This window comes from Malania oleifera, chromosome 9 (genome assembly GCF_029873635.1).
Source record: "Malania oleifera isolate guangnan ecotype guangnan chromosome 9, ASM2987363v1, whole genome shotgun sequence".
NCBI classification, from domain to species: domain Eukaryota; kingdom Viridiplantae; phylum Streptophyta; class Magnoliopsida; order Santalales; family Ximeniaceae; genus Malania; species Malania oleifera.
The window spans coordinates 40,053,274-40,062,656 of record NC_080425.1 but is presented as its reverse complement, the minus strand read 5'-3'; the positions used below and the strand labels follow the sequence as shown (position 1 = coordinate 40,062,656).

The 9,383-nt window shown below is 36.4% G+C and overlaps 1 long non-coding RNA gene across 1 annotated transcript; it reads right to left on the bottom strand.

The window, feature by feature from the left end:
• Positions 1-575: 575 nt before the first annotated feature.
• Positions 576-1,714, bottom strand: LOC131163725 (uncharacterized). Its single transcript, XR_009139097.1, has 2 exons — positions 1,583-1,714; positions 576-813 (listed from the first exon to the last, which is right to left on the bottom strand). It is a non-coding gene; the product is annotated as an uncharacterized LOC131163725 (long non-coding RNA).
• Between the last annotated feature and the right edge of the window lie 7,669 nt (positions 1,715-9,383).

Here is a 9,383-nt window from a genome sequence, read left to right as displayed (position 1 = left end):
TAGACATGGGTAAGATAATAAATTCACAACCTCATTACCCAATCCTTTTAAGTTCTACGATTAAAAATTTTTTTTATATTAAAGGTGCTTTAATTAATTTTAATTAAAATTAATAGTACCCCATGATGGCATGATGGGTCTCTTTGGTATAGTTATACTTAATCATGTGTCTTTTAAAAAGTAAATCCATTCTTCTTAAAATTTATTATTCTTTATAGATACATGATATTAATTTTGTCAATGCTGTCGGAGTATCAACATCCAATAATTTGACTTATAATTTAAATTTAGCTATTAGAATCATAATATTACAAAAATCAATATTGTGCATGTATGTATCTATATACACACACACTATGATGCGATATCAAAGCTGAAGGGTGAAAGTTATCTGTCCATTGACGCACCCTTAGTAATTTACCACCAATAATGTCCATATAGATTAACAAGAACTAAATATAAGTTCAAACTCAATTTATGCAAAATTCAAAATTCAAAATTATCAAACATCCATGTTCTTAGCCAAGACATAAAACGAAGTAGAAATCTGTATTTTTGAAGTTACGCCCAGAGGATGGCACACCCAAAGAACAACTTTTATTAGCTTTATTCAACTCCAAACTCCAATATATAAATAGAGTGAGTTGGACTAGCACGGGAAAGTACATACGCAGATATTGAAGACTTGACATTCGCCGCCTGTGTATCCGGCTGACTTGCATTTGCTCGTACAGTTCGCTGGAGTGCAAGTTGTTGTATTGTGAAATATATTTTCAAAGCATGTCGCTGCATTTATCTTCATCTTTTCACTTTCTACAATTATAAAAATGCACATAAATATTTATTGATACATATATATATATATATGCAAAAAAAAAAGTATATATATATATATATATATATATATAGTCCAATCGGATTGACTCAAATGGTTAGGACGATTTGTGACTTTGGTGATCCAAAGATCACGAATTTGATTCCCCCAGTTTACCCCGATAAATTATCAAGAGTGCGTCAATGGACGAACAACTTTCACCTCCCTGAGTTTGGTGCCTTATCATAATATTCAGAATGACGCGATGGTGGCTAGTCTCGGGTAATCAATAGTATGTCGTTATCTTTTTATTTTTTTATTTTTTGATAACTCATAAACTTCAACTACCGCTGCACCATTTTCGACACTATGCTACGGTACTAAATTTGGAGGATAAAAGTCGTTCGCCCATTGACACACTTCTAATAATTTATTAGAGTAAACTCTTAAAAATGAATCGAACTCATGACCTTGGAGTCACTAAAATTTTAAGTCACCCTTACCACTTGATCTAACTCGGTTGGGCTAGTATGTCATTATCTTGATTGACCTATGACAATAACAAAACAACAGTAATGATCTACGGACTAATAAAGAAGAGAAAAAAAATTAAGAGCTAAAAAAAAATAAAAATAAAAATATAGCTCTGCTAAATTAAAAATAGTAAATAAACACGCAAACAAATTTCAATGAACAATTCAATCAAAATTTATTGGCAAGCTAAACATCAATCATTTTGACAATGTAGATTAGGGATGAGAGGGAGACCAGAAACGAAGAGGGCAACTAGTAGCAAAATGATGACATATGATCTTTTATCCATGCTTCTCTATTCTATCTTCGTTGTGTGTAGCAAGATTATTTTCTAGTCTATATATAGGGAATAAAATAATGTCTTTTATCATATGGAGCCTTGACAGTTGTAAGCCTTCTCTATTTTCTAGTAAAATGCATTAATTACAAGAGATAATGAAGCGTGCACAAATTTTTAACCAAGTATTTATTATTATAGCTTTAATTTAAGTCACTTCAATTGTGCACAAATATAAGTAGCATTTATTTTCTTCAATTGTGCACAAATTTTTAAGTAAGCATTTATTTCTATATTTTAACTTTAATTTTGGATAAAATCAAACAATAATCCCTATGTTATAAAAGATGTAAAAAATAACTAAATACGAGATAGAAATTTTACATGGTTCGGCTATGCCTACTCTACGGGCGGATGAGATCAATACTTCACTATCACGGGAGGAATTACAATATAATATAGAAGCGGCCTTGTACAAAATATCTCTGTTTTCTCTTTATCTCTTCTTCACCTTATTTCTCCTCTTCTCTTATTCTTGTTAGGAACCTGTGAGCAACTAGAAAGATGTGACACCGGAAATTTAACGTGGTTCGGTCAATATCGACCTACATCTATGAAGCACACACCACAAATTCATTATTCGCCAAAAATTACAATTCTCACTCTCTCTCTCTCTCTCTCTCCCTCTCCCTCTTTTCCTCCTCTCTTTCTCCTCTATGCTCTCTAAGCTTCTCACTTTTACATCTCTCGTATTCCTCAGCCCTCCATTTATAGGGTTGATATTTAAATCAATATTTAATCACAATTAAATATAATCAATCACAAATGGGAGGTTTACAATCATGAGATAAATGGAGATTAATTGCAAACCACGTTCCAACTCTTCACGCGTCTCCAGCTTCTGGCTCTCCTGTCTCCAGCTACAACAATCTCCCACTTGGAGATAGAAACGCCTCATCAACCAGTATTATGAATAAATGATGTGCTCAAAATATGTTTTCGGGTATAAAAACCAACTGAAATTAAATACAACTTTAGTTTCTCTATAGTCACCACCTTCTTGTCTACTCGATTCCTGCATACTAATATGATAATTGTCAGCTTCATAATTGGTGCAAATATTTCAATGTAGTCAATCCCTTCCTTCTGTTTGAAACCTTTTGACTACCAACCGGGGCTTGTACCTTCTGGAGCCGTCATGCTCCTCTTTGATTTTGTACACCCACTTGTTGTGAAGGCCTTTAGGTAACTTAACTAGTTCCCACGTTCTGTTGGAGGTAAGGGACTTCATCTCATCCTTCATCGCAAGCTCCCATTTGCTCATATTTGCCACCTGACATGCTTCATCATACAATTCGGCTCTCCTCCATATGTAGGAAGTAAGTAATCAATATACCTTTTTTTTGGTACATGGGACCGAGTAGATCTCCTAAGCTCCGAAGCTGGAGTAGGAGGTGGTGGTGCAACGATCTGCTCCACTGGTTCCTCCACCTGAGGAATCTTGGTATTCTTCTGTTGTGTCCCGACACATTCTGAGTGGACTAGTTCTAATATCTTCTTCTTTAGGGCACGAGTGTTTATTTGAAAACTTACCCTCTTCTCGCTCATGTGACCGAGTCGTTGGTGCCAAATGTTGCTGTCATCATTTCTTGCAGCAATTGAAATAGACATGGAGGCATTGGAGGTTAGAAAAAGAGTACCGTTTTTCTTACCTCGCGCAATTGTTAGTACACCTTTTGAAACTTTCCATTCATCGCCAATGAATTTCGTCGTGTATCCCTCATCTGCCAGCTGACCAATTGAGATCAAATTCTTTTTCAGGTATGGAATATATCTGACATCCTTCAGCTTCCATACTGACCCATTTATATTGATCTTCCAAACTCCCTTGCTGGTTACGTCGCAAGGTTAATCGTTGCCAAGGTACACCTTACCAAAATTACCTGGTGTGTACTCCTTTAGGCAATCTCTGCAGCAAGTGGCATGAAATGAGGCTCTGAAGTCTAAGACACAAGACTCTTGCTTGCTCTCCAAAGAGCAAACCAACAACTCATCATTTTCGGAAGAAATATTTGCTTCTGTCTTTGCCATCGTCTCATATTTTTTCTTCTAACTCCTACACTAGTTCTTGTAATGACCAATTTTTCCACAGTTCCAGCACTCAATAACTTTTGTACTCTGGGAACTTGTGTCCTGAGTACCTCTGGTATTTCTGGATTTAGACTGCCTGGGCATAGATCTACCGCGGTTGTTTGATCGTCCATGCCTGTTTCCTCTGCCTTAACTCTCCATGTTCAAGGCTGAACTCAAAGTGGAGCCATGGTTCAACTGCATTCTTATTTCCTCCATCAAAATCATGCTGACAACCTCATAGTATACAAGCTTCGATTTTCCTGCAGAGCTATTGATGACAGTAACAACATCATTCCAACTTTCAGGCAACTGATTGAGAATCAATAGGGCCCGAATCTCATTATCAAACGTTGTTCCGACTGAGGCGAGGTGATCCGACAACTCATTGAAATTATTCAAATGTCTGTTGAAACTTTCACCTTCAGACATACTCATTGTAAATAGTCTTTTCATGAGATGTACCTTATTTGCGGTTGAAGGCTGCTCGTACATATTAGAGAGTGCATCCATCAGAGACTTGGTGGATGTTATATGCTTGATATTGAACGCCACAGATTTTGACAACATCATTCTGATGGCTCCGAGGGCTTTTCGATCAAGCAACTCCCACTCGCCCTCATTCATGGATGCTGGCTTACCCTTCAACAGTAAGTGCAATTCCTTCCCAAAAAAATAATTTTCTATCAACATCTTCTAGAAACCAAAATTGTTTCCATTAAACATTTCGATTTTAAGCTCTTTTCATTTGAGATCTCGATTCGCTAATCTAGAGATGGAATTAGCTCAAATTGATAGCGCAGTTAGATCCAGAACGATCAAAAACCCTAGAAATGGTTCAAGTCTCTCGAAAAACGGACCCAAAACGACTCTGAAAAGCTCAGTCAAAGTTTTAGGTCAAACTTGGTCAAGTGGTCAACGCTGACGTGGCCGGGCTGACATGGTAGTAGGGCCCGCCTACTGGTGTGGCAGTGGCAGTTGATGTGGCGTTGAGGCGGCGGGTCGGATTAGGGGCAGGACCGGTTCTCAGGTTGACCCGGTTTGAGTCTGTATCCAGGTCGAGTCAGGTTTCCAAGGTCAGGTTGAGGCTGTCCAGGAGAGGAAGACGCTTGCAATCGCATGCAGCACATGAAGAGCTTATCATCGGCGGGTGACCGGAGCGTGAGGCTTCTTCTGGACTCCATTTGAGCTTTGGCTTGCACGGTTCTCTTCATCTTGGTGAGCTGAATATGACGGTGGCCTCAAAACTTAGTTTCGATCTACTGGACAAAGTTATGATTTTGGGATCACTTTCGATCTGAATTTTTTGCTCCAACTAGGCTCTGATACCACTTGTTAGGAACCTGTGAGCAACCATAAAGATGTGACCCCAGAAATTTAACGTGGTTCGATCAATATCGACCTACGTCTACGTAGCACACAACATAAATTCACTATTCGCCGAAAATAACATTTCTCACTCTCTCTCTCCCTCTTTTCCTCCTCTCTTTCTCCTCTCAACTCTCTGAGCTTCTCACTTGTACATTTCTTGTATTCCTCAGCCCTTTATTTATAGGGCTGATATTCAAATCAATATTTAATTACAATTAAATATAATCAATCACAAATGGGAGGTTTACAATCATGAGATAAATGGAGATTAATTGCAACCCGCGTTCCAACTCTTCACGCGTCTCCTGCTTCTGGCTCTCCTGTCTCCAGTTACAAAAATTCTCACTATATGTCTACTTACATGGAAGCATTAAATGTGTGTCTCAAATGAGAAGGGGAGGGTGCCCTTTTATAGGGAAATATGGATACCTAAGCATTTATCGGGGGAAAAATCTAAGGGGTGGAAGATGCGGTGACATACACTTTATTAGTACAAACATATGGGACAGGTTCATATGAGACATGAATTAGTGCATATATATAGGGTTGGTTCATAGTTAACATGGGGGACATCCACCTATATTTTATAACACTCCCCCTTGGATGTTACCCATATATTAACTCATTCTGTTAAGATCTTTAAGATGTCTCATTTTGATAAGATGAACCAATTTCTTGAATGTTGTAGTAGGTAAAGTTTTGGTGAACAAATCTACTAGATTATCTCTTGATCGGATCTGTTGAACATCTATATCACCATTCTTTTGGAGTTCATGTGTATAGAAGAATTTTGGAGAGATATGCTTTATTTTGTCACCCTTTATGTATCCTCCTTTTAGTTGAACTATATGCGCAGCATTGTCTTCATATAAAACTATTGAAATATCCTTGATTGATTGAGGAGCACAATTTGTTTGAATATGAGAAATCATTCATCTGAGCCACACAGATTCTCTACTAGCTTCATGGATAGCTAATATTCCAAAATGATTGGAAGATGTTGTAATCGTCTACTTTACTGATATCCAAAATATAATAGTTTTTTTGTAAAGAAATATATATCCAGTTTAAGATTTAGCATTGTGAGGATCAGATAGATATTTAGTATTTGCATATCCTACTAATTGAGATTTCGAATCAAATGAGCAGAATAGACACTAATTAGATGTACCTCTCAAATAGCATAGTATGTGCTTAATTCCATTCTAGTGTCGTCGAGTAGGAACAGAGTTGTATCTTGCTAGTAGATCTATAGAAAATGTAATTTCAGGTCTTGTACAAGTGACCAGATACATTAGAGAGCTGATATCACTTAAATGTGGTACTTTAGGACCAAGTAATTCCTCCCCCTCATCATAAGGTTGAAAGGGATCCTTCTTAACATCAAGTGATTGCACCATCATCGGAGATCTCAAAGGATGAACTTTGTCTATATAGAATTGCTTTAATACCTTTTCAGTATATTTAAATTGATGAATAAGAATTCTGTCATTTACATGTTCAATTTATAGGCCAAGACAATATTTTAAATCTATAGATATTATTTTTTTTTTCAAAAAAATAAATAAATAGTTTATATTTAAATTCATATAAATTTAAATACAATTTTATATTATTTTATGCTTTATTAATTTGCATAGATATTTAAATTTTATTCGTTCAAATACGGGTTTATTTTTATTAATTAAAAAAACAAATGGCAATCAACAAAAATAATAATATTATTTTAATTTTTCTTGTGTGGCTTTGGTAATTTGTATTTTCAAAAAATAGTGTGTTAAACCATTTTTTATGTGTAATTATATTGATTTTACTTCTTTTTTTTATCCAAAAAAAAAAAACAAAAAAAGGAGTGATGGCTTTGGGAGGAGGAGACGGTAGTTGTAAAAAAGATGTTATTAAAATTGGATTGTAAAGATCCTACGAACTCTTCTACAGACATGGTCTCCAAACCTTTCGTTTCTTCCAGCGTGACGACTATATAGTCAAACTTTGGATACAAAGATTGTAACATTTTCTCACATATCCTCATGTCTGTGAGATTCTCTCCATTTCTACTAAATTGGTTCGAGACAACCATTACCCGAGTATAGTACTCAACAATGGACTCAAACGACTTCATTTGCAAGGATTCGAATTCACCTCGTAGAGTTTGGAGGCAAATCCACTTCGATTTGTTGGCTCCTTTGAATGTCCAGTGGAGAGTATTCTAGACTTCTTGGGACGTCTTGGCTGAAGCAATGATTTTGAAGGTGGCCTCATTAAGGCCCTGGTAGATTATGGACTTGGCTTTGTAATCCCTTTTCTGATCGATGCAGAGGGTCGTTCATTAAGCATCCAGTCTCCATTTGAGACACAGTTTTCACCTATGGACTCATCTTGACACGAGCTACGCGATGGTATGCTCAAAAATTGATTTCGAGCAACTTCAAATCTAGGAAAAAATTCAAATTCCTCTCTGTTCGCCTCTATTTGGAGAATTTCAAAAAACCTTGGCACTCTGATATCACTGATGGTCAAAGGGGACTCGCTTAATCACTGGTTGTGATTGAACTCGGTGAGGAAACGCTCAATTGCACACAAACACTCTTTGATTTCAATTATAATTTGAAAATTAGAAACAACTCTCAAAATACACATTTTCTTCTCTCACAAGTTACTTTCCCTCTTCTACACCACATATATTACACATACACATCTTCATGTATATAGTCATGAATAAGGATGGTAAGTGGCGATTAATTTTAGTAGAAGTGGGCTGGTTGGTGGAGGTGGCTATCGACTACAGCCTAACAATTTAAAAAAATGGGCTTAGGTTAGTGGAGGTAGCTGCATCAAGTTTAATATTCAACACAAAGCACATAAATTAATATTATAGTTGAATGTTAGTCCTTTGGTTTGTGTGTCCTTCTATATCTAAAATGTGAATACTAAATGTGTAACATCCCGGAAATTTTAAATAATTTAAAATTATAAGAAGATAAAAGGGGAGGAGGAATAAGTTGGAAAAGGGTGTGGCAGCAAGCATTCGTCGACGAATGGATTGGTATCGTTGACGAATGTTCTACTTAGCTTGTTGATGAGGTTATGTAGCTCGTTGACAAGGAATTACCGAGAGGGGTTTTTATAGACTGAAATTCGTTGACGAGTTGGCTGTCTCGTTGACGAACTGTGTACAGGACTCATCGACGAATCCTTGAGTATAAAAAGACTTTCTTTGATTTTAGCGCAGAATTCTTGCATGCTTACCTTCTCTCTCTAGAAATTCGGCCATCCTCCCTTCTCTCTTCGATTTCAGGCCGAATTTCCGTCGATTCGACAATCTGAGGCCACCATGACACTCCTGGAGGAGTTCTCTACAAGTCTACTAGAATGGATCATCGGTGGGACTAGTTAGGAATTTATCCCAGATTTAAGGTAAGGCTTTAATGTAAAATTTGGCTTTACCCTAGTTGTAGGAAATATTATATGTGAAGAAATACTGAAGTTTAGTTCTGGAAAATGTGGTTTTCAGGGCATTGAACGGGGAACCCTGCGGGTGTAGGACTGGTTATTTTAAGACACTTTTTAGGAATTAGGTAAGGAGAAATATTTTATAATAGCTTTTTAGTAATTATTAAAATGACTAATTTTGGGTAAAAATCCTACATATATAGGCATAATTTTTCTCAACCAAACTGATATTGAAAATACTATTTTAATTATATAAGTATTAAATTACGAAAAATGGTGTGGTTGAAACCATTTTGATTATTAAATGATTGTTGAGCTTAGTGGAATGAGGAAATTATTGAGATCGTGAATGTCATTTGACGGAAATTCTTGTCTGGTTGAATACACTAATTGGATTGTGAGCATTGTTTGGTTGAAAATACTGGATGGTTAAGTACTGTGGTATCTGCGTTGTTTGGTTGATTGGTTAGGTTTGTGATTGATCTGTGGTGTGGTTCATATAAATGAAGATATAACGTTGGCAGTGGTATAAGGAGGTCGTTATATCGTACCTGGTATAACCATCATATAAAGTTGATAATGGTATGACGAGGTCGTTATATGGACGTTTATACTGGGAGGTAAACATTGGTAGTGGTATGAGGAGGTTGTTTACCTATTTATCGTGAATGAGGTGTTTTTTTTTTTTGTAATATGTGTGATTGGTTAGCCCTTTGTGGACTAGTCCTGTGTGGACTTTATACTGTGCTTGATTAGTCCTGTGTGGACATTGATGTTGTGTGATTTGATTAGTCCTGTGTGGAC